We start from the raw sequence: 24333 nt of genomic DNA on the forward strand, positions 1-24333 counted from the left end.
CTTCAGAAGAGCAGTCAGTGCTCTTAACCACTGAGCCATCTCTCCAGCCCAGCTACAGTGTTCTTACATATAATAATAAATAAAATAATAAATAAAATCTTTTTTTTAAAAAAAAAAGTATTCACACAAAACCATGCAATGGCTCAGTGTGTTGCAAGCCTTGCAATCTGAAGTCATTCCACAGAACGCACGTAAAGGTGAGAGTAGAAAAACCAAGTACACAGAAGTCTCTTCTGCTCTCCATTTCCTGCTTCACACACACACACTGCACTCATCTGTCTGTCTAACCATCCATCCATCCATCCATCCATCCATCTATCAATTTATCTACCGGTTCTGAGGCAGGGACTCCCCTGTACAGCTTTGGCTGGCCCTGAACTTGTTTTGTAGACCAGAGTGGCCTCAAACTCAGAGTTCTGCCTGCCTCTGCCTCCTGAATTTTGAATAACGAAACCCACCACCACACTCAGGCTCACATACACATACTGAAAGAAAAGAGGAGGTGTCCTAGTTAGTTCAATGGTCAACTTGATACACCTGGGAAGAAGGGATCTTGGTTAATAAGGGCTCCGCTGGTTGGCATAATGGCATGAGTATGGGGACAATTCCTTCCTTCCTTCCTTCCTTCCTTCCTTCCTTCCTTCCTTCCTTCCTTCCTTTCTCTCTCTCTCTCTCTCTCTCTCTCTCTCTCTCTCTCTCTCTCTCTCTCTCTTTCTTCCTTTCTCCCTTCCTTTTTTTTTTTATAATTTTTAAGATTTATTTATTTTATGTGTATGAGTACACTGTAGCTGTCTTCAGATATCCCAGAAGAGGGCATTGGATCCCATTACAGATGGTTGTGAGCCACCATGTGGTTGCTGGGAATTGAACTCAGGACCTCTGGAAGAGCAGTCCGTGCTCTTAACCACTGAGCCATCTCTCCAACCCTGGGAACATTTTCTTAAATGTTAATTGATATGAGAGGGCTCAACCTACTATGGGCCATGCAACTCCTGAGCAGGGGTTCTGTGCTCTATAAGAAAGCAGGCTGAGCAAGGTCATAAGCAGTAGAGCTTTATGGCCTCTGCCTTAGCTCCTGCCTTGAGAATTTCCATTAGGATGGACTATAAGGTGTAAAATGAAATAAGTCATTTCCTTACCAAGCTAATGGTTATCCTAGTGTTTACCCCAGCAATAGAAAACTGACTAACAAAAACAACAAAAGAAACAAAACAAACAAACAAAAACAAAAAATAAAAACAAAAAGAGCCGGGCATGGTGGCACATGCCTTTAATCCCAGCACTTGGGAGGCAGAGACAGGCAGATTTCTGAGTTCGAGGCCAGCCTGGTCTACAAAGTGAGTTCCAGGACAGCCAGGGCTACACAGAGAAACCCTGTCTCAAAAAAAAAAAAAAAAAAAAAAAGGAAATAAACAACAACAAAAAACAAATGTTGAGAACATACAGAAAAAAAGAAAGAAAAGGAAACTAACTAAAACAGAAAGTTTTAAAGAAAAAGAAGCCTGGGGGGCTGGTGAGATGGCTCAGCGGGTAAGAGCACCCGACTGCATTTCCAAAGGTCCTGAGTTCAAATCCCAGCAACCGCATGGTGGCTCACAACCATCCGTAAGGAGATCTGACTTCCTCTTCAGGAGTCTGAAGACAGCTACAATATGCTTACAAATAATAAATAAATAAATCTTAAAAAAAAAAGAAAAAGAAAAAGAAAAGGAAAAAGAAGAAGAAGCCTGGCCAGGTTTAGTGGCACATGCCTTTAATTCCAAAACTGGGGAGACAGAGTCAGATGGCTCTCTGTGAGTTCAAGGCTAGCCTGGTCTACAGAATGAGTTCTAGGACAGCCAGAGCTATATAGTGAGACCCTGTCTCAGAAATAAAAATAAAAAATAATAAAGGTAGACTGAGACTATTGGAGAGAAATTTTTCAAGGAAAGAATCCCAAATGTAGCCGGGTGTGGTGGCGCACGCCTTTAATCCCAGCACTTGGGAGGCAGAGGCAGGTGGATTTCTGACTTCGAGGCCAGCCTGGTCTACAGAGTGAGTTCCAGGACAGCCAGGGCTACACAGAGAAACCCTGTCTTGAAAAACCTAAAAAAAAGAAAAAAGAATCCCACATGGGCCTCGGACACCTAGAATTTACTTGACCCTAGCTGGGAAGTTGTCAGATGATGGGAGCTCTTATTGGAGCCAAAGGGTAGAGAGGAACGCTCTGCCCTCTCCAGGGAAGGGTATTGGATTCTTCTTCAGTAATCTGCTAACGGAAACGTGGGGGTTGTGAGGATTGCATTACTTAAAAACAGAGCACATGCTGAACACGCACAAGGCTCTAAGTTCAATTCCCAGCATTTTTTTTTTTTAAAGTAACCTGGTGATGGGTGATAAAAGCAAGAAGACACTCAACACCTGCCGGTGAGAGTTGTTGCCACTGCAAATTACTGCAACGCAGGGACAACAGTTCTGCAAAGAGGTCTTAGTGGTTAATTTTATGGACAGAGTGAAGTTGAGCTGCATAGGAATGACTTTGTCCCATCCCATCCACCCAACCACCCTCTCTCCTTACAGCCTGTGATGGAGACACCGGTGTCAACAAAGCAGAAAAAAAAAAAAATTCCTGAGTCAGTTTTAGTCAGGGTTCAGTGGTTCTGTTAGTCACTTGGCTGCTTGCCCACAGTGTTGGGAGAACTTACCCTTTGCTGCAGGGTGAATGGGGTGTGTTAGGTTGAAATAGGGGAGGCTAGAAACTGAGCTTTCTGACTCAAAGTAGATATTTACCCACCTTTTCAAAAATGAAGTTAGAGGCTAAAGGGTAAGGATGAGTTTTAGTTAGAAACAAACCCTTGGGATAAGAATTTAGGGAAGATGGCTGCCAAGATGGCTCAGCGGTTAAAAGCACTAACTGCTCTTCCAAAGGTCCTGAGTTCAAATCCCAGCCACCACATGGTGGCTCACAACCACCGGTAAAGAGGTCTGACGCCCTCTTCTTGTGTGTCTGAAGACAGCTACAATGTACTTATGTATAATAAATAAATCTTTGGGCCTGAGTGAGCGGGGCCAACCGGAGCGAGCAGAACCACATGAAGGCTCACAACCATCTGCACAGCTACAGTGTACTCACATACATAAAACAAACAAATAAATCTTTAAAAAAAAAAAGAATCGAGGAAGAGAAGAACCTAGCTTGCATTTGTGCAGCTGTGCTTTAAAAGGAGGGGGAATGCGTAGGTGTCACGCCTGGCTTCTTGGTATGTCAGCTGACAATGAAGTTAGAATTTAGCTTCTCGTAGAGGCTTGGAGATAGAATGCCTAGCCTTCCTGATGACTGCATCGTAAAGAAGTAGGGTTTTGGTCTGTGAGATTCTCCTGAGCTGTAGTGTTGTGCCAGGAAGCATTCGTGAATCCCGAAAAGACTATCAAGGAGCCAAATCAGATGCAATCGCATTAGAGTCTCTTTATTTAAGCTTGAGCTCCCCCCCCCCCCCTGTCTCTTACCAACGCTGACACAGTAGGAAAGTGGAGCCCTGAACCTAGTTTCAGGCAAGCATTTTTAGAGGCAAGAAGTGGGTCTCTAGTCTGGTACACATCTGATTGGGGGGGGCGGGGGAGGGACGACGGGCGGAATGATGGCCTTTAATGCTGGAAGTCAAACCATAAACTTAACTTCTGCTTTCCTCCTGATTGGTGGTTGTTAGAAAGTGAAGTGCCAGGGGGCGGGCTTGTAACCTGGGGGGTGCAGATTTGTTGGGGAGTAACCTGGAAACCGGTGCTAGGTACTGGTCTGTTAGTTTACTCGAGTTCAATCTTAGGTCAGGCTTTCTGTGATGGAGTCTGAACCCAAAAGATTCATTGCAGGGTGTGATGGCTCAGTGTCCATAATAACAACCCTCAGGAGGCTAAGGCAAGAGAATCCATCATGGATTCCAGGCGGGCCTGCCTGGCTTACAAAGGGAATTTACGACTACCTTGGGTTACATAATAAGAGAAAGAACGAACACACTTAAAATTCTAGGGTCCCAGAACTAATGAACCAGAAGTCGTTTGAGTATCATTGGTCAGTCAGAGACATTTGGAGACTGAATGTGTCATCAATTAGGAACTTCCTAATGGTTTTGGAGCTTGGTTTGAAAGTTGAGGAAAGGATTGCCTAACACTGATGTGGATAAATATTTAAAATGTGTGCATGTTACCCTAGAGAATAGGCATCTAAGAGTCAGAAGTCTGAAGTCAAGAGATGCCCTAATGGATAAAGGCTGTAGGGTGCCTACAAGCAAGACAGTTTGCAATGTGAGGTGCCCAGTCACATAGTGGCAAACCCTATTTCCACATCGCTGCTGGTGCCCCTCTTTTCAACAGCCTGGACCTAGTGCCCTCACTGCAGTTGCAGCTTGCTGGGCCAGGGCATGAACCCAGCTGGCTCAGGTCGTGGCTCTTGGCAAGAGCAAGTACAAACAGTTCCCTTGAGCTGGGCTTGGCCGCAGTTGATCACAGTCCTGTGTGAGAGGCATCCTCAGCTTACTCGCATCCTTTGATGAACCAGGTACCAAAGCCCGGCTGGGGTACCGCAGACTGCACCTCCCAGGCTTCAGCAGCCCAGAGTCGCGTGGCTGTGAAACTGAAGAATACGCCCCTTAGTGCTGTGCCTTAACCCTCTAAATCCGGACAGAACTACAAAGACCATGAGCCCAGATATGGGAGTGCATTGCTTTCTGGGAGCAATAGTCCTATATGCAGAGCGATGCTGGCGGGTCCTGCCAGGCTGGACTACATATCCCAGCATGCCTGAGCGAGTGGTGGTGGGGGAACAGGAGGGAGGGGAGAGCCCCGGAGGATGTGAATGGGGAGGGGGCACCCGCCCCCTTCCCCCACCCTTCCCTTTAGCTTGGGTAGGGGTGGGGGGAGGGGCCGGGCTGAGCTGCAGCCGCGGCGCTCCGGGAGGGCAGGGCCAGGCAAGGGCGGGACTGGCCCGAGGCTGGCGGACTGGAGAGCGGTGAAGCTAACGGGTCCAGGCGCGGGAGGCGGCGGCGGCGGCGGCGGCGGCGGCAGCGGCGGCAGCTCTCTGCACGGGCGGAGGCGGCGGCAGGAGCGGCAAGCATGGCCCGCGCGGCGCCCAGCGCAGACTGAGGTGCGCGGGCGGGATGAGAGAGGGCGGGATGCGGGGCTCCCCGGGCCCCGTGCTGCCCCTACCGTCTTCTGTGCGGGCAGCGGGCTTGGCCCAGAGGCCCAGATCCAGCGGGTCCAGCCCAGCAACTTCCCTCGGGTCTGGGCGCCGTGTGGGCGGGGGTCCGATTGCCTTGGCCTCGATCGGGATCCCCGTCTTCTGCTTCTGCATATCTAACCACTCCCAGTCTTTCAGGCACTCCTGTAACACTCCTTGCTGGCAGCCCCCAGCCTCAGCCTTTGGAGTTCTCTGTCCTCGTCCACACTTCCACACCCCAGGTGTTGGTACTTCCAGCCCTAGGGCGCTTGGGAACCTGCTCCATCCGGAATCCCCTGCCCCACTTCTCCTGGTCACAAGCTGTCTGCACCATCTTCACTTCTTTCCTCTACCCTTCGGCCTTTCCCCCACCTGGCACTGACCCCTAGCCACACTCTGTGGCCTAGTTCTCTCTAATAAGACCTGACAGCTTGATCCCCTTCCTACTTTGGAAAAACTGAGGCATGAACCCACCGGAAACTTGGTCATGGTGTGCCCGTCCTCTCTGGACGCTGGCCTGAGCACTGTCCCTTGTCCCTCTTGTTCCTTCCATCCTTTGCCATATAAGACACGTTACTTCCCTCCAGTCATGCCCCTGTGACTGAATCAAACTTCCCAGCCCCATATACAGCTCCAGTGTTCCCTGTTTAGTTCTTCCACTACTTCTGTTGTCCCTGCTTTGCACAGCCCTCCACCTGGAAAGGAGTCTCAGTCCTTTTGCTGCTCGTTCAAGTTAGCCTTTCTGCTTCTCTCTTGCCAACTGCATCCATCTCCTCCCATGTTGCCTCTTGTTTTTCATCTGTGTACTAAGAATAATTCAGGGACCCCTGGGACCCCTGGGAAGTAGTCAGTCATTCCTTGTCAGTAACCCATACTCCTGTCTACAAATGTCTAGAAACTGTTTGGCCATCCCGTCCTCATGCTTGGTGGGCTCAGAAGTGTGGGTTGGAAGGGACCGTTTACCTCTATGAAGATGGTGACATTGAAGGACTCTGGTCATCATTCTAAGCTAATCTGACTCCTGCTGCTAACTTTGGAGGAGGGTTGCCCCTTCTGGGGGATGGTGTGGGGGATGCCTGCCTGAGTGCTTTGTGGAAGAAGGTACGGTGCCTACAGGCGGTGATCTCTTGTTTAGTTGTGGTGATTCTGAGTTGAAGAGGGATGGAGGGTACACAGACTTGACTGCATAATTCAGTTTTTGTTTGTTTGCTTTCTGTTTGTCTTCCTTCAGCCGGATTTTCCTTTGGGTCACACTTTCTTCCCCTGTCTCCCAGTCTCCCAGTGGGGAAGGGAGGGAGGGAAACCCTGTGAGCCATCCAGGAAGGAGGAGATTCTTCAGAAGTTTGTAAGGGTCCTGAGTGAGCAGTCTTGATCTGAACCAGATGGTTGTCTGCTTCCACGAGGTCCCGCCCATGCTCCCTGCCCCCCTTGGCTGTGAGTAGGATGCTTTTAACCTTGTAACTTGAGATTGGAGAAGGGAGGCCAGGAGGCCAACTGCGTGAATGTTTATATCCAAATGTGCAAGCTTGCCAGGGGCCTGTGGGAGTGTCGGTGCCCCCAGAGACCACTGTAGAGTTCTGTGGCCTGCTGATAAGCCCTAGTCACTTTGAGAGCCCAAAAAGATAGAACTAGTTTTGAAGCCTGTAAGAGTCACCCTGAATCAGGCAGGGTGGCCACACCTGTTATGCCAGCAGCATTCAGGATAACTAGAGGATTACCATTTCAAGGGACCCTAGGCTATGTAATAAGATCTTGTCACCAAAAGGGGGGTGTCTTTGAGATGTACTCACCAAACAAGACTGGAGACCTGAGTTCAACCCCTGGGACCCAAATAAATTGGAAGGAGAGACTTGACCCCATAAACGTTGCCCTTTGACCTCAACACACAGGCCACAGCATGCACAGCTCTGTCTTTTGTGCCCTCATATGTATCCCTGTTTGAGCTCTCCCTTTAAGCCTGGCGTCAGCTTACCGTTCTGGTTCAGGGTGTGGGGGAAGCAAGGCAGCTTGGTTCTTTCCTTAGGTTGAGTTCTTTTTCTCAAAGGCTTGTCTCATTTTTCTATGTGTGTGTCTGATCATGCGCGGGTGGGTGCCAGAAGAGGGTGTTCACATGCGTAGGAACGGGAGTTTCCGGTGGTTGTAAGGCACCTGATGTGGGTGCTGGGAACTAAAGTTGGTCCTCTGCAAAAGCAGCAGGCTCTCTTAACCACTGAGTAGTAGTAGTAGTTGTTGTTGTTGTTGTTGTTGTTGTTGTTGTTGTTCTTCTTCTTCTTCTTCTTCTTCTTCATAGCAAGCAGGAGATAATATAGAAAATTCGGTGTGAGGAAGAGGGTGGGACATGGATTTCTTGGTTATTTTGTAGGATATTTCGTTTGCCTTGTGGTGGTTTTACGTATTTGCATTTTGTTTTGTTTTGAGACAAGGACTTACCTGTGTTTAGGCCGTCTTCAGGTTGGATGTGTGGCTGAAGATGGTCGTGAACACCTGATTCTCTTGCCTCTGCCGCAGGGGTTCTAGGGTCACTGGTGTGCACCCTGATGCCGAGCTGTGCACTTGATCTTGTGGACATTCTTTAAATTCATCTTCATTTCTGAAATGCTTTCATCTGCCCAGTCCTTGGCATATAGTAGGTGCTCAGGAAAGTTGAAGCAGAGATTTTGTTGTTGGTTTGTTTGTTTGTTTTTTCTCCAGATAGGGTTTCTCCGTGTAGCCCTGGCTGTCCTAGAACTTGTTCTGTAGACCAGGCTGGCCTCGAACTGGGAGAACCATGTGCTTCTGCCTGCTGGATTAAAGGTGTGAGCCACCACTTTCCAGCTTTGTTTTTATTTTTATTTTTTAAAAAGTAATTAAGCTTTTTTCAAGGGTGGTTTTCACGTGAGTCTTGATTTTGTCTTTATATGCGAGGGAACTCCTGGGAACTGGGCCTGACTTTGTAGATCCTCCTTTTCTTGGCGGGTACCGGGCGTGCGGTCCCGCTTCCTGTAATGTACGGAGGTAGAAGAAAGGGCTCTGGCCCTCTCGGCGTTATGTCTTCGGTGCTTGCGGCCTCCTGTTCTCGGGTTCTATCCTCAGACGCCGGAACACTTAAAAAAAAAAAAAAGTAATTAATTGGAGATGGTGCATGTAGGGCGGTGTGTGTGTGTGTGTGTGTGTGTGTGTGTGTGTGTGTGTGTTGACCCATGTGTGGAGGTCAGAGGAGAACTTTCGGGAGTTAGTTTTTCCCTTCTACTACATGGGTTCTGGAAATCATAGTTAGGTGGTCAGGTTTGGTTGCAAGCCCCTTTGTCCACCAAGCCTTCTTGCCTGTCTTTGCTTTCATTTCTGAAATGGTATCTTACCATGTAGCCCTGGTTGGCCGTATCGTGTAGTCCGATGCAGCTTGGAACTTTCAGTGATCCTCCTGTATCTATCTCCTGATTGCTGGGGTTACAGGTTTGTACCACTGCGCCTGGCCAAGTAGGGAGGCTCAGGATTAAAGGTCTAGGGTTGGATTCTTTGTACTTTGCAGATCTTGAAATCACCTGGAGAGTTGGTTAAGACACATACCTGTTCCATGTTGTCAGAGGTTTTTGTTTTTGTTTTGTTTTTTTTTGATTCAGTTGGTCTGAATTTGTATCTCTCATCAGCTCCTCAGGGCTAACATTTTGAAAGACACCATCTTGAGCCATTATAGTTGCCTGGTTAGCTAATCCAGACAGATGGAAGGTCTTAAGAAAGACTTTCTTCCACCTTATTTCCCCACCAAGGCTTGTTGTGCCAGCTGTGCCTGTTAGCCTTGCTCTTTCATTCTGAGGCTGCCCAGGGCTAGGTTAAGTGAAGGGCCTGACCTGCAGGACTGGGGTGGAAGGGCTGAGCTGTCAGTCCCACCATAACCACAGTTTCTTTGTTCTTGAAAAGAAGGCCTCATGAACAAACAGGATGTTTAGGAACCAGGACTTTGGAAAAGGGTGGCCTCCGTATACAGTAGAGTAATAACTGAGACAGACCCTCGTCTGTTCCATGTAGATTTTCCAGACTGAGAGGATAAGAGCGTGCCTGCCAGGGAAAGTCCTCTTATGTATGGTTGCACACTGGACAAGGTGCTTAGGAATCTGGAGTTTGGCAAATATTTTCTATCTATTTTTTAGGTCAATGAGAGATAGATAGAGATATATAGGAAAATATATACAGGCAGGGATGGATCTAGGTAGGGTTAGGGAGGGGTGAAAGGACTCCTGATTTCAGGCCGCCTGTAGCAGGCTCACTGCGTGCTTGTTGAGTGTGCTCACTGCAGTAGATGCCTCAGGGTGTAGGGGAATCCTCATGGCAACATTGCAAGGTTGGCATCATTGTCAGCATTTCATATGTGAAATTTAAAGTAAAGCGTCCAGGTTTGGGGAAAGATCGTGATGTGTCAAGAGCTTGCCCTGCAAGCAGGAGGATCTGAGTTAAATTCCCAGCACCTGCATAAGGAAATGTCCAGCATGGTGCTGCGTATCCCAGTGTAGGAGGTGCAGAGGCTCACCGGCCGGCCAAACCAGTCTAGTGGGTGAGCTCCAGGCCAGTAAGAGACCTGCCTAAAGGAGGTGAATGCTCTGCGCATACACATACATTCATATAGACGAATTCATACAAACATAAAAACGGGCAGGGTAGGGCATATCTGCAACCCCAGTGCTTGGGAACTGAAAGTAGGAGGGTCCTGAGTTCATGGTGAGTCTGGGCTATGTCGCAAGACCCCATCTGAAGAAACCAAAAATAGCAAAATTTAGCAAGAGAAAAGTATTTATAGCAAATTTGTTTTTATTTAATCGTAGTTTTATGTGCCACGGAGACCCAGGTGAACGCTCCTTTTTTTTTTTTTTTAAAGACAGGGTTTCTCTGTGTAGCCCTGGCTGTCCTGGAACTCTCACTCTGTAGACCAGGCTGGCCTTGAACTCAGAGATCCGCCTGCCTCTGCTTCCTGAGTGCTGGGATTAAAGGCATGCGCCACCACGCCCGGCTGAAGGCTCCATTTTTATGCTCGGATTGGGGAAGCCTGGTAAACGGGTAGAAATAAGATTGGGCCAATAAACAAACAAACAAACAAACAAACAAACAGGCTGGCTTGGAGCTCAAGAGATGGTTCGGTGGTTAAGAGCCTTGGTTGTCCTTCTGTAGGACCTAGGTTCAATTCCCAACACTCATATGGCAGCTCCCAACTGTTTGTGACACAGGTTCCAGTGGATCTGACTCCCTCACACAGACCACACACTAGATGCACATAAAAATAAAACATAAATTATTAAAGAACCAAAAGCTGGGCTAATGTCTGTTAGCTGCTGCTTAGCCAGTGACAGCATTACTTTTTGGGGGTGGAGTGGGGTGGGGGGATACATGGCAGAGAGCTTTCTTTATGGATAATGTTCCTGAGTGACAAGGTGGGCCAGAGAGCTACTCTAGGGTTAGGTAGGGGACAAAAAAGGGCAAGAAGTAAGGGGAAAGAGCAAACCAGTAAGAGATGCTGCTTCTGAGAGCTTCACTTCCGAGTATTCCTCTGGTAAGAAAGGGCTCCCCTGCGAGGTGGCCGTCAGAGCCGTGGTTTGGGCCATCCCCTTTAGGGTCTCAGAGGGGATATAACAGGAGCCCAAAACTAGTCTCATGAGTGTAGTGTGGTCTCTAAGATATATCTGGGCTGTGCCCAGATTTCCATCCCCCGAATTCGTGGGGACTTCTGGTGACAGGAGGGGCAGTCCCTCCAGACTGTCTTTTTTTTTTTTTGGTTTTTTGAGACAGGGATTCTCTGTGTAGCCCTGGCTGTCCTGGCACTCACTCTGTAGACCAGGCTGGCCTGCCTCTGCCTCCTGAGTGCTGGGATCAAAGGCGTGCGCCACCACGCCTGGCTCAGACTGTTTATTTAGAGAGTTGGGGAAACAGACACTGGAGATGCTATAAGAGACTGAACCAAAAAGTGCCAGGCATGGGGGGGGGGGTGTGGGTGGGAGGGTATGGGGGACTTTTGGGATAGCATTTGAAATGTAAATGAAGAAAATACCAAATTAAAAAAAAAAAACTGAAAAAAAAAAGTGCCAGGCAAGGACTTGAATTGGCAGGTGGCAAGGGGGTTAGTGTGACAGGTTTCTGAGCCAGCCAAGGGCAGCCTGATAGGCAACCTGGTCTGGCTGGGTCATCAGGGGACAAGGAGAAGGATGATACAGAAAACAAGATAGTGCCCGAGTAAGATGTAGTGAAGGCTGGACTTGGCAGTAGGAACGGAAAAGAGGTGCCTGGGAGGGGCTGTGAAAAGTCAGTATCGTCTTCTGGAAAAATACTCAGATTCTCTGGAGTCTGACATTTTGATGCCTAAGTGATGAAGGTTGGCTCCTTTAGCTGAGGGGGACTACCCGAGAGGACGGTTACCAGGAGATAATGTGGGCTGTTTTGTAGAAGCCAAGTGTGGCTACCAACAAACAGCAGACCTAGTATCTCCGTCAGTGTTTTACTCCTGATCCCAGGCTGTCTGAGGTTTGGTGCCTCAAGTTGCAGAGACCCTCCAAAATAACCTGAGAGCAACGGGGGTGGGGTGGGGGGTGAGGGGGTGGGGGTGGGGGTGGGGTGGGGGTGGGGCTTGTGGCCAGCACTGGGATCTGTCACCTCCTCTCCTTAGCCTAGGAGGGCCTCCTCCTCCCCCTTTGCTCCTCTCAGATTCTGTGCCTCACCTCCCTTCCCATCAGCCTTTCTCTCTACCCCAAGTTCCTGCATACCCGAGTCCTTAGCCATTCAAGGGCCTGGCCCATTTCCCTGGGGACTTGTATTTTCTTGCTCTTTTCTCAGAACGCGTGTTAATAAGTCTTTCTTAACTAGTGGGGTTGAATTTGCCAAGTAGTGTTTCTTGAACAAAAGAACTTCAACTTTGTCTGCATCTACAGCCTGCAGACTCTTCCTTCCCCACGCAGGGCTCACCAGGGACAGCTGCCTGTGTCCCCGGCCAGCCGGTCTCAAGTACTTCTCGTTGCTTATTTATAAATCATTATTGTAATTACAACATATTGTCAATCGAGCGTTCCTGTTGCCATCACAGACCTCATCTAGGGCTCTAGGGCACAGCTGGGCTTTGAGCCACCCTGGATTTCTAGCTAAGCCCCGGGGATGTCCCTCCTGTGGGACTAGGCAGGAGGGCAGGAACAGGGTCCACTCGAGAGGCATGCAGAAGAATATTCCTGAAGATTCCCAGAGCAGAAGGCTATCTTCCTGGAGCAAAGTGGTGTGTTTCCATCAATTCAGATCTCTGTGATATATTTCCCTGACTTTTACTACACAATTGAGAGAGAAGGTTGGGGGGAGGAGAGAAGCAAAAATGTAGAGGCAGGGGGAAGGGGGGAATGTAATTTTTGCTTCTCTTGATATGGCCCCTAAAACTGTTTAAAGATGTATTTTTTTAAATATTTATTTAGTTTATGTATATGAGTACACTGTAGACACACCAGAAGAGGGCATCAAATCCCATTACAGATGGTTGTAAGTCACTATGTGGTTGCTGGGATTTGAACTCAGGACCTCTGGAAGAGCAGTCAGTGCCCTTAACCACTGAGCCATCTCTCCAGCTCAAGATGTATTTTCTTGTTTTTAATTATGTGTCTGCCCGTGGTTGTGTGGCTGTACGTGGGTATGTGCACACAGGTGCCAGTGCCCACAGAGGTCAGTCAGTTCTAAGCTCCCTAATGTGGGTTCTGGAAACGGAACTTGAATCCTGTGTAAGAACCCGAAGGTGTTCTTAACCACTGAGCCGTATCTCCAGCCCGTGGATGCTCACCTTTTATTTGTACAATGTCAATATTAATGTTGCACACATCGTTCTGGCCTAGGATATTGAAAAAGCAGCCAGGAGGTGCATTCACACCTTTGATCTCAGCACTTGGGAGTCAGAGGCCCGCAAGGTTTTGAGGTCAGCCTGGTCTTCAGTGTGAGCTCCAGGATAGCCAGGGCTACACGGAGAAATCCTGTCTCCAAACAAATACATGAACAAGAAAGATGTTGAAAAGCTTAAGGGCGTCCTCAGCCTGGCCTCTTCCTTCGGGTGGCTTGTCATGAGAAAGGTTATTCCTGCTGAGCTGTTGGAGGCCGGTGATCTGCCTCTGTGGTGTTCTTTACCCAGCAGGCTTTGGTTTCTCCTGAGGCGTGGTGTATGAACTGAGTCTTTTTGGCACCCTTTTGTTCGGTTTTGTTTAAGACAAGACCAGTCTCATCTCAACATGTTATGTAACCCAGAGCTTTCAAACTCATTGGTTTCCCCTGTGTCTGCCCTGTCTGCTGCCATGTCCAGAAACATTTCTTTTCCTTTCCTTCTCTTTTGATTGGGGTCAGAATGAGGATCCAGAGGCGTACAGAAGGCCACCTTCTGCTGCGTGGTGAGGGCTGAGGCTATCCTCAGGCCGAGGTCTCTTGGCTTCTGAAACAGCAGCATTGTGTGGCTCAGGGGACGTAACCTGGGGACCCGGAGGAGCAGCCCCCACTGCTGGACCTCTCTTGCGGTGAATCTTTCAGGTGTTGGAGGAGTCCTAGCTCCGGGGAGAGGCCCCAGTCCTTCCTCAGCCTTAGCAGGTCAGCAGCCTTCAGAGGAAGGATATCAGCAACAAATGCAAATAGCTAATTGGTCTAGAGGGAACTGCTCTGGCAGGAAAAATCAACAAGTTATTTGTTTCTGTGGTTAAAGGGAATGTGTAGGGGATGATGCTGGGAGGGAAGAGGGAGAGAGAAGGGGATTGTGGGAATGAACCAGGTAGGAGAATTGAAGGGGTGAGATGGGGGTGTGGGGGGTGTGGGGGTGACCTCCTTGCTTCTGCCTCCCTAGTAGTCTAGCCCCTCCCCCACAATACCTCCCCACCCTACTCTCTCCTGCCTCTTTCCATAGGGTCCCTTTGCTTTCAAGAGGAACCTTGCAAAAGTAGACCAGTAGAACACTGAGTCTCTTGTCGCTGACCCCCATTCCCACCCATATCACGTTAAAGATGCAGTACCAGCTGTTTGGGGTACCCGGTGACTTGGAGATAAAACGCCTGGAGGAAATTAAATGAGCCTGTATTGAGTCCTTGGGCTTTGCATAGAAGAGATAGCAGCTGCTCAAGGGGATGTGGTTAAAGAGGCCTGGGAGGTACTTTGCATTCAGCTCTCTTGTTCTTTGAGAAGCCAGGAAGGCCCACTGGGGTTTTCTGTGGTTGGCCATCTCTGTTTTTCCCTGCCCCAGGGGGCTTGATATTCCTATGAACCTGTGCCCGTCTTAGCCTCTGGTTTGCTCTTCATTATCACTTAGGGGAATGCCCTGGGTGCCAGGGGTGTGGGGAAATGATTCTAAAGATTTAGTGTGTGTGTGTGTGTGTTCTCTGTAAGAGTAGCAATGGCTAGTAATTGCTAAGCCATTTCTCCAGCCCCAGACATGATTTTAGACTCAGAAAACTGAAGAGGGTAAGAAAGAGCGGTGGACCCTCTTCTAGGGTAAGGAGGTATTTCTCAGAGCCCCTGTGAAATGGAGAGCAGATAGTTTCTGCTAAGAGGAGGTCAGCTCAAGGCCAGAGTTGTAGGCATTTGATGAAGCTATGTCCTCAGCCTCTGAGAAGCAAGACATACTTGACCATGAAGCCTATGGGAAAACCTCTAGGATGACTGTGAGTTTCAATCTCAAGTGGGATTCCTCCTGGCTTACATAGGGGACACCCAGCAGTCTACATTCTGGGAGGTGACTCTCTAACCCATACTGTAGTCTTGGCAACTTTTTTTTTTTTTTTTTTTTTTTTTTGGTTTCGGTTTTTCGAGACAGGGTTTCTCTGTATAGCCCTGGCTGTCCTGGAACTCACTTTGTAGACCAGGCTGGCCTCGAACTCAGAAATCCGCCTGCCTCTGCCTCCCGAGTGCTGGGATTTAAGGCGTGCGCCACCACCGTCCGGCATTGGCAACTTTTTTTACCCCTTCTTTTGGTTTCTCAAGACAGGGTTTCTCTGTGTAGCCCTGGCTGTCCTGGAACTCACTCTGTAGATCAGGCTGGCCTCAAACTCAGAGATCCACCTGCCTCTCCTTCCCAAATGCTGGGATTAAAGGTGTGCGCCACCACAGGCAACTCTTATCTATCCCTGATCTGTATATCATATCCCTGCCATTCATTTTATGTAGGACAGGGAGGAAAGCCAACTGCAGTCCCTTTGTTACAAAAGCCTATCTATCTGGGATAGGATTATTTGGTTCTTGCAAAGTGGAAGCTACTCAATTTTGGGGCAGCAAAACTTTTTTTTTTTTAAGATTTATTTATTATTTTATCTAAGTACACTGTAGCTGTCTTCAGACACACCAGGAGAGGGCGTCAGATCTATTATGGATGGTTGTGAGCCACCATGTGGTTGCTGAGATTTGAACTCAGGACCTTTGGAAGGACAGTCAGTGCTCTTAACCTCTGAGCCATCTCTCCAGCCCCACAGCAAAACTTTATACTTCAGGGTTGAGTTTTGTAGGGTGCACACAAAATATAAATACCCTGAACTCCCTACAGTGCTGTGTGGCTCAAGGCAAATCACTATTCCCCTCTGGAATTCAGAATTGACATGTAAATAAAGATTTCAGGGGGCTACTGAGAAGTTCGCTCTCAGGCCATCTGGTCAACCCAACAGAGGCGTGCCACATTCTGAGTAGGAAGGTAGAGTGGGAGCCCAGAATGCACTGTGCGGTCCAGAGACGCCTGGAAGTTGGTTCGATCTTTCTCTTTACCTTCATGGCTGCATTAAGCAGCAGACAGGCAGTTCTGGCTTCTGTGGAGAAGATAGACTCCTAAAGCCAGAGGAGCCGCTGCTCTGTTGTGAGTGCCTTACTCCATCCCCAGTCCTTACTGAAGTCTGGGGTTCAGGTAGAAAGGCTCACCCCTCTCTTAGGCTGGCCCTCCATAAGTCTCGGAAGCTAATTCTTAATGGTTCTCATTTATTCAAGTTTTCTGTTGTTGTGTTTGGTTTGTTTTGTTTTACAAGACAAGGTTTTCAAGACAGGTGTAGCCCTGGGCCCTGGGCGGCCTGGAACTTGCTCTGTAGACGAGGCTGGCCTGGAACTCAGAGATCTGCCTGCCTCTGCCTCCTGAGTGCTGGGATTAAAGACCTGCACCGCCACCAGCACCCGGCTTCTCTGTTCTTCTTTGCACTCAGCTCTGCTCCAGTCAGGTTTTCCTTAAGCCCATGTGGGAGTTGGGAATCACAGATGGATCTCAGCAGGTAGATGATCTGCCAGGATTTGAGAACCTGCCTGGCATGGGCATCTCAGAAGAGGAGGAAGGTGTGAGAGGAAGGGCTACGAATATAAAGGTGTAAAGTCCGAACACACACAGACCCTCCAAAAATAGAGAAGCACAGCATAAACTTTCTTGGTTCTTTTTGCAAAGAGGTGGGACAGATAACTAAAGGGTGTGGCCAGACAGGGCCTCCATGCCCCACCTCGACAAGGAGGGGAGGCAAGCTTTTGTGCTGGACTGGTTACAGAGGATTGTGTCTGCCCGAAAGTGTGGGAGGGCTCATTTGCTGCAGCTTGGCAGCTTGCTAGGGGTCAGTGTGATAAGGAGGAAGAAACAGATCCCTTGGTTTTTACACGCAGACAGCTGCCTGCTCTGGGCAGCCCAACCGTTCCTGACAGTCCATTGTGCGGCTCCTCTGGCTTCAGCCCAGCTGGGTTTCCCTGCCTGGCTGCGAGCTTCCTTTCCCATCTGGGGTCAGCTGAGGTCTTCACTGTGGGGTGACCCAGCCAGTTCTGAGCTTGATCTAGAAGTCTGAAGCCACCCTAGGTGGGAGGTCAGGGCCTTCAGCCTGAACAGCAACTCCCACATCTACCTGCCTCACTTTACACTGGTTGGTGCCTGTCTTGTCTAAATCTGTTGTTATTTTATTTAGGTATGATTGGGGGTGGGGAAGGGGTCAGCACTTGTCCCACGGCTTGCGTGTGGAAGTTAGAGGATACCAGTGTGCTCAGTTCTCTCCTTCCATCTTTACATGGTTTCAGGGATGGAATTCAGGTTGTCAGGCTGGAGCAGTAAGTGCCTCTACCCACTGGTTTTGCTTTGATGTTTAAGGTCTCCTTCCATAGCTTAGGACCTGGACCCTTCTAATTTTGGACAAGATTGTCCTTAAATGACAATGGCCTTGTGTTCTTCTGTCCTCTGCCTCCTAAGTTTGTTTGTTTGTTTTGTTTTGTTTTGTTTCATTTTTGTTGTTGTTGTTGTTGTTGTTTGATTACAGGTGTCTTGGCTTGGCTTGTTTTGGTTTTAAGGTCTCTGCTGTTCAGACCTGATGACAACTTGCCTTTGGGGAGTCCTACCTCTGCTTTGGAACATTATTAGGAGGTGTGGCTGTTTGTGGGTGGGGTGCGTTTACATTTTGGAGATTACTTGAAATTCCCCGTGGAGGTGAAGTTTGAGAGGATCTCTTCAGTAGATCTGGGATGTCTGTGGTGAGGAATGACAGTTGTTTGAATAGAATGGACAGCTGCAGATGTGGAATGAAGTGGGAAAAGGAGGGAGAGAGGCTTACATAGTCAAGTCAGTTGGACTTTAGATTGGCTAGTCACAGGTGATTCAACATTGCATGGTGAAATGGATGATCGAGCCCCTTTCCCAGAAACTAGGAAGACAGAAAAGAAAAGGGGCCTAGATCATGTGTGAGTTTGTTTGAGGCAGTTGAAGACCAAATAGGGTAGTTTGGGGTGCTATAAAATATATCATTTAAGATGCAGTATCCAGTCAGACATGGTGGTGGATGTATTTAATATATTTATATACTCAGTATATTTAGTATATTTAGTACTCAGGAAACAAAGGCAGAAGGCTCTGAGTTCGAGGCTAGCCTAATCCACATAGCGGGTTTCAGGCCAGCGAGAGTTATAGTGAAACCCTGTCTCAGAAAGCAAAAGAAACAACAACAACAAAAAGAGGCAATATCCAGGAGTTAATGGATGGATGACCCAAAAGTTAGTTAATGGATGTTGGCTCAGGCATTTGGTAGCATTATTTGAAAAACCAGCAATGATTCTTATTGGCTGAGACTCAGTTTTGGAAAAGACATCCCTCCACATTATAGACCGTATCTAGAATTATATTTCTTTACATTTTTTCCCCTTTTGGTGCTGGAGCTTGAACCCAGGTCCTTATTTATACATGGGAGGCAAACCTGCTACCAGTGAGCTACATGTCCAGCCAGCCCGAATCATACTCTTTTGTCTTTGACAGCATCATCTGGTTTAGTGTATTATGGTTTGGCTAGATATCAGAGGGCACGGATACTGGGGATGTGACCCAGTGATAAAACCTCCTGCCTTATGTGCTCAGGGTCCTATGTTCAGTTCCTAGAAGAAGTGGGGAAGGTGCACTTGGTCTCAGTTCCCAGAAGAGGGGAGGGGACACAAACACATCTTTTCCTGTTGAGTTTTCCCTGTGGTTGGGGCATTCTGGCAGCAGATACTGTGATCTCAGGCCTCTCTAGAAAGTCACACACAGGAGAGCCAACTTTGAGGAATGTAGGTGTGAGTAGTGGCCCTGGTTGGAAAAGAACTTTGGTCCTAGCTAGAACCAAGATATTACCAGGAATCCCAGAGCATCAGCTCCCAGACCACTGCTGCTCTTGTGAGCCTCTGAGCTGGCCTGACCTATGAAACACATGGTATTGAAGTGCAAGTTCAGGACGTTGTTTTTAGGTAAGATAACAAGTGATACAATTAAGGGGCTTTCTAAAATTGCCTAGGAAATGAAAAATGATTGTGCACGTATATGAGACTGCATCAGTTGGACCTCAATTATAAAAAATCTACCTTGCTGCGGCTGGAGAGATGGCTCAGTGGTTAGGAGCCCTGGCTGCTCTTCCAGAGATCCCGAGTTCAATTCCCAGCAACCACATGGTGGCTCACAACAATTTAAAATGGGATCTGATGCTCTCTTCTGGCACGCAGGTATACAGGCAGATAGAGCACTCATATACATTAGATAGATAGATAGATAGATAGATAGATAGATACATACATACATACATACATACATACATACATACATAAAGGAGTGGTGATGCATGCTTTTGATCTCAGAACTTGGGAGGCAGAGACAGGTAAATCCCTGAGAGTTCCAGGCCAGCCTGGTCTACATAGCGAGTTCCAAGATAGCCAGAGCTACATGATTACATGATAGAGAGACCTTGTCTCAAGCAAAAGAATCCACCTCACTTAGCCAGACTTGATGGCACACAAGTGTAATCCCAGCACTTGGGAGGCAGAGGCAGAGGCATTAGCTGTTCAAGGCCACCTCCAGTCACACAGTTTGAGACTTATCTGGGATACATGAGACTGTCCCAAGAAGAGAAAATGCACTTTGAAGTGCCCTTCGATTAAAGGGAAACTGTTGGTTCACATTCCTGATGGTTGGCTCCAGCCTCTCTGGGCTGAGTGTTTTTGGTGCTTTACTGGCTGGGCCTGGCTGGGTTGCATGACATCGAGGAATTTGAAGAGCGTTGAGTCTCTAAAGGAAATCTGCTCATTGCCCATTATGAAGACATTGTATATTAAAGTGTCCGGTGTGCATTTGGGTCCATGGAGACCTCGTGATAGCTCTGTGACCTAATACATCAGTAGCCACTGTAGGTAAATGTCTTGTGTTTGTTACCATTTATTAATTTACCTTCTTAAAAACTGAATGCTGGGCTGGTGAGATGGCTCAGCGGATAAAAGCACCGACTGCTCTTGCAGAGGTCATGAGTTCAATTCCCAGCAACCACATGGTGGCTCACAACCATCTGTAATGAGATCTGATGCCCTCTTCTGGGGTGTCTGAAGATAGCTACAGTGTATTTATATATAATAAATAAATAGGCTGAGCGAGCGGGGCTGTAGCGGGTTGGAAGAAAAAAAATTGAATGCTAGTGTTAACCATTGGTAGTGTACACCTTTAATTCCAGCACTTGGAAGGCAGAGGCAGGGGCATCTCTGAATTCAAAGTCAGCCTGGTCTACAGAGTCAGTTCCAGGCCATCTAGGACTACAAAGAGAAACCCTGACTTCAAACACCAAAACAACAATAACAACAAGAATAATCGAATGCTAGCAAGGACACTTGTGTAATCACAGGACTCGGAAGATGAAGGCTAGAAGATCATGAATTCTAGGCCAGCCTAGACCACATAGGAGTTCAGGTCAGTCTCAACTATCTAGCAATAACCTCTGAAAATAACCAAATGTTAGCAGGGCATGTTAGCACACTCCTGTAGTCTGGGCACTTGGGAGGAGGCAGAGGCAGGAGGATCGAGAGTTAAAAGGCTAGCCAGGGGGGGATTTGTTGAAAATGAATGGTGGACTTTCTTAAAACAAAGCTCCAAGAAGGTGAAGGACTAAGATAAGAACTAGTGTAGCCCTGGAGGGGTGGCAATTTTTAGGGGAGGAACCACCTCCCTGTCCTGATGCTCATTCAGAAAGCATCATTCTTCCCATGCAGTATAAAAGAAAAAGCTAACATAGGCCAGTTATAGCAAATGATTCCTTCCTCCTGTGGCACAGCATAGACTCTGTGGTGGCTGGTGTCACAAAGGAATATGCCTTAGATGGGGACCCTTTTTGTTGATGGCTTCAACCCGGTCCCAGGAAATAGGATTTGGCCCAGCTCTGCCTGCATTCTACTCTGAGGCCAGCTCCCTGCCCCAATGCCCCACCCTCAATGTTTATTATTGCAGTATAAGGATGTGGCTGTAGGGATATTGTACTTTCTAGAATATTCTGGGGATTTCCTACTGGGGATGTTGTGCCCCTCTGGTGTCTTTGAAATAGAACATTCAGGACAGTGGGACAGATTTGAGCAGAGATGAAACAAGCGCCCCTTGAGCCTCAGTTCACTTCCAATCCGAGAGATTTTTGAACCAGCTTGCCTCGGCCAGGAAATTCTGAGATCTCAGCAGTGTGCCCTAGGTTTTTAGCTTCAGGCTTGGCAAGAGGAGACCTCAAGTTCAATTTTGAATAGGCTTCTTGCCTTAGCCTGGGCCCCAGGCGCAGAAAGAGAACATTCCTGTGAGGGACTTTGGTTTATTTGAGGACACGAAATTTTATATTAACACTGTGCTGGGGGACAGGACTTGGGAACGCCGGAGAAGTTCTCACTAGCTCCTCCATTCTTACACAGTGAGGTAGGCTGTTCTGAGTGTTGGTCTGAATTCCTCGTTCATTATACCCATTTCCCTGGCATGAATCTTTCCTTCTCTTCCGGTGTTTGTTGGCAGCCAGTTCTTTCCACCTGCGCAGCCTGCCAGATCTGCATGTTCATTCTACCCGCCCGCTTCGCTCTGTGCCCAGTGCCTGGGCCTGGCTCAGTCCCCGGTCTCCTTAGGCTTACATGCAGAATCTCTTGCTGGCGGTGCGCCGTCCTCTGAAGTTCACAACAGTTACATATTTAATCTTTGATAGGAGTTTGTTAGATTAGCAGAGGGAGGGCAACCATTGTCGAGCTCACTGCACAGATGAAGGTCCTGAGGCTAAATCGGAAAGGTGTGATTTGCCTAAAGACACACAGCTGTGTAGCAAAGGCAGCCCTGGAGGGCTGGGATGGAGGTCTTTTTTGTTTGTTTGTTTTGCTTCTTTTTGATATGGGGCCTTATGTAGCTTGAGTAGACTACAAGCTAACTATGTAGCTGAGGAGGACCTTGAACTCCTGGCCCTTCTATGTAACGGGAGCAGGGATTGCAGCTGGGTGCTATCTATCTCTGCTAGGTCTTTTGTTTCTACTGTTGACTATAAAATGTCAGCCCTGGGCTTAGGAGAAGGCTCGGTTGGAAAAGTGCCTGCATGATGACTTGAGTTGGGATCCAAGCATCCTGTTTTTATTTTAAAGCTGGGAGTACACAGCACGTATAACGTTAGTCGTGGTGCATGTGTGAGGCAGGTGGATCCTTGCAGCTTGCTGGCTCCCAGTCTTGCCAGTTAGCTGGTATGTGATAGAGTCAGCGAGAGACCCTGTCGTGAATAAAAGAGAGCAGAAGAGGCAGACACCCACTGTCACCCTTTGGCGTGCTCACACATAAGTATTGAGGTGGTGACACTCCTGCCTTATGAGGGAAGGCAAAGGCCCCCCGAAAACACTCACTGGACCCAACTCTGTGATGCTCCCAGGTCACCTGTGCCTGGGGTCTCTGATGGCACCGTAGTGTTGGAAGTCCTTGTCATAGATGATAAAGCCGTTGTCAGTGGACTGAAGTCTGTGTCCCCAGTCCACACCGGTGTCAGCATTCGTGCCTGTCATTTTGGATGCTATTTTGGCAAGGAGTTCAGAACTTAGGACAGATCCAGGAACATGGGTCATCCTTGAGAGTTGGCAGTGGAGACAGGGAGGACCCCTTTCTTCCTGCAGCCTGGGTTTTTCTCACCTGGAGGTGAGGGTCAGAAACAAGGGGAAGGTCCCCTTTGTGCCTTCTCATAGCAGCGGATGCTGCTACTTTCCACAAGTGGGAAAGTGATATCTTAGCCACCAGGAGCCTCGTGGAACGGGTCACGGCGTATCATCAGCTACTCAGTGAAGAGAGAGAAGTAAAAATTTAAACTGGGCCTCTGCCTCACCCCACCATCTAGGGATGAACTAATACAGAAAATCTGAGCACAGGGCAGAGGGGCTTCAGAGAGCCCCTTGTAGGTGGTTCTAGAACGTACGTACCGCATGGCCGCCTATCAGAAAAGTCTATGTTCTCTTGCTTGCTTGCTTACTCTCTCTTGCTCTCAGTCTCCAGTTCTAGCTCTTTGTTTCTAAGCAGGATCTCGCTGTGTAGTGCCTGCTGACCTGGAATTCGCTGGGTAGACCCACACTGGCCTTGGATTTTCAGTGGTCTCTCTAAGGCATAGATATTACAGGCATGTGCTACCACACCCTATGTTAAGAAAATGTTGGTCGGGCGGTGGTGGCGCACGCCTTTAATCCTAGCACTTGGGAGGTAGAGGCAGGCAGATTTCTGAGTTTGAGGCCAGCCTGGTCTACAGAGTGAGTTCCAGGACAGCCAGAGCTATACAGAGAAACCCTGTCTCAAAACCCCCCCCAAAAACAACCAAATAAAAAAAAAATGTTGAAGGTCTCTGCTGGCAAAATGGTGACTGAGCAAGTGCCCCAACTTTAGTCTCTCTTTCTCTTTTTTAAAAGCTCTTCACATTTTAATTCTTAGTGAACAAAGACTAGCATGATCTGTTCCACTTGGCAGACCATCGAATAACCCATTCAAAGTCGCTTGGTCCGACTTAATGACGCCTATGTCCTTTACTTACCAATAGAAGCGCTGATGGCACATGTTCAGCCCTTATTTGCGGATCAGACCATGGCGGTTAGAGTGAGAACCCTGGCCCGACTTCTGTGGGGGACTCCAGTAGAGCTGCTGGTGACCCATCTTGCCTTCAGTCGCCCAACGAGGAAAAAGGCTCTAGTCTCTTCCATTCCTTTCCCTGAGCTGCCTCTACTCCAGAGGGGCATGGATGTAAATCGGGCTGTGGAGGTGGGGGTAGGGTGGGGTGGGGTTAGTATTGCTTCTCTTGAAGCACCTGGCCCTCGCCTGGGTGCAGACATCTTTTGAGTTTCTATTAGAATAGCTACCACAGGGCGACCTTTTCAAAAGTCTTTACTAAATATAAAAGGGGAACAAAAGACAGCTAAAGATAGGGTGTTCAGAGAATACTGCAGCCTGGCCCACGGAGTATAAGTTACCAGTCTGTTCCAAGGATTTGGACCCTGTTTTGATTTGTCACTGCCTGGAGACAGCCACCTCTAAGGCCAACATGCTGGTTGGCTTCAGCCTCTGGCCTAGTGCCAATTTGTCTCCTGTCTAGACACCCTCAGTCACCCATACCATCGCTAACCTTGGCTTCTGCTCTCCCTTCCCCTACCTAGCCAGGGCTTGTTTGCTTTGCGTGTGGGAGGTGGGGAGGTGGGGGGCTCCTTCCTTGGTCTGCCAGGGGATTGGCATTTACATGGCTGTGCCTTTTGGCAGTGTCTTCTGCTGAGTAAGCCTTCACTGCTATACTTACTCTTGACACAGTCCTCAAGCCCTGGGTAATCTCACAAGCTGCCAAATGAAAGGGCTGGTGGTTCTTCACCAACCGATGTTGGCAGGAACTGCGGCAGTCTCCCCACCAGGTTCCTTCCTCCCACTGTGCCACAAGAATAGAAACTGATAA

At 48.4% G+C, this 24333-nt stretch overlaps 1 protein-coding gene, 1 long non-coding RNA gene and 1 other non-coding gene across 5 annotated transcripts in view; 2 read left to right on the forward strand and 1 right to left on the reverse strand.

Annotated features, from left to right (window-relative positions):
• The first annotated feature begins 4753 nt into the window (after positions 1-4753).
• Positions 4754-24333, forward strand: part of St3gal2 (ST3 beta-galactoside alpha-2,3-sialyltransferase 2) — a 54316-nt gene continuing 34736 nt past the window's right edge. Inside the window, exons 1-2 of one of the 3 annotated variants that reach the window (XM_006530786.3) lie at positions 4754-5116; positions 6420-6622. The gene's annotated coding sequence lies outside the window, so the exon portion shown is untranslated. Of the gene's footprint in view, positions 5117-6419; positions 6623-16915; positions 17017-24333 lie in introns of those variants that run through there. The other 2 variants (NM_009179.3, XM_006530787.3) reach the window with 2 other exon arrangements.
• Gm26132 lies at positions 8127-8274 on the forward strand. The gene has a single exon (XR_003947676.1). It is a non-coding gene; the product is annotated as a small nucleolar RNA SNORA57 (small nucleolar RNA).
• On the reverse strand, positions 21198-24318 carry Gm46052. The gene is made up of 3 exons (XR_003947458.1): positions 24184-24318; positions 23431-23646; positions 21198-22686 (listed from the first exon to the last, which is right to left on the reverse strand). It is a non-coding gene; the product is annotated as a predicted gene, 46052 (long non-coding RNA).

The sequence above is a fragment of the Mus musculus genome, chromosome 8 (assembly GCF_000001635.26).
Source record: "Mus musculus strain C57BL/6J chromosome 8, GRCm38.p6 C57BL/6J".
NCBI lineage: Eukaryota > Metazoa > Chordata > Mammalia > Rodentia > Muridae > Mus > Mus musculus.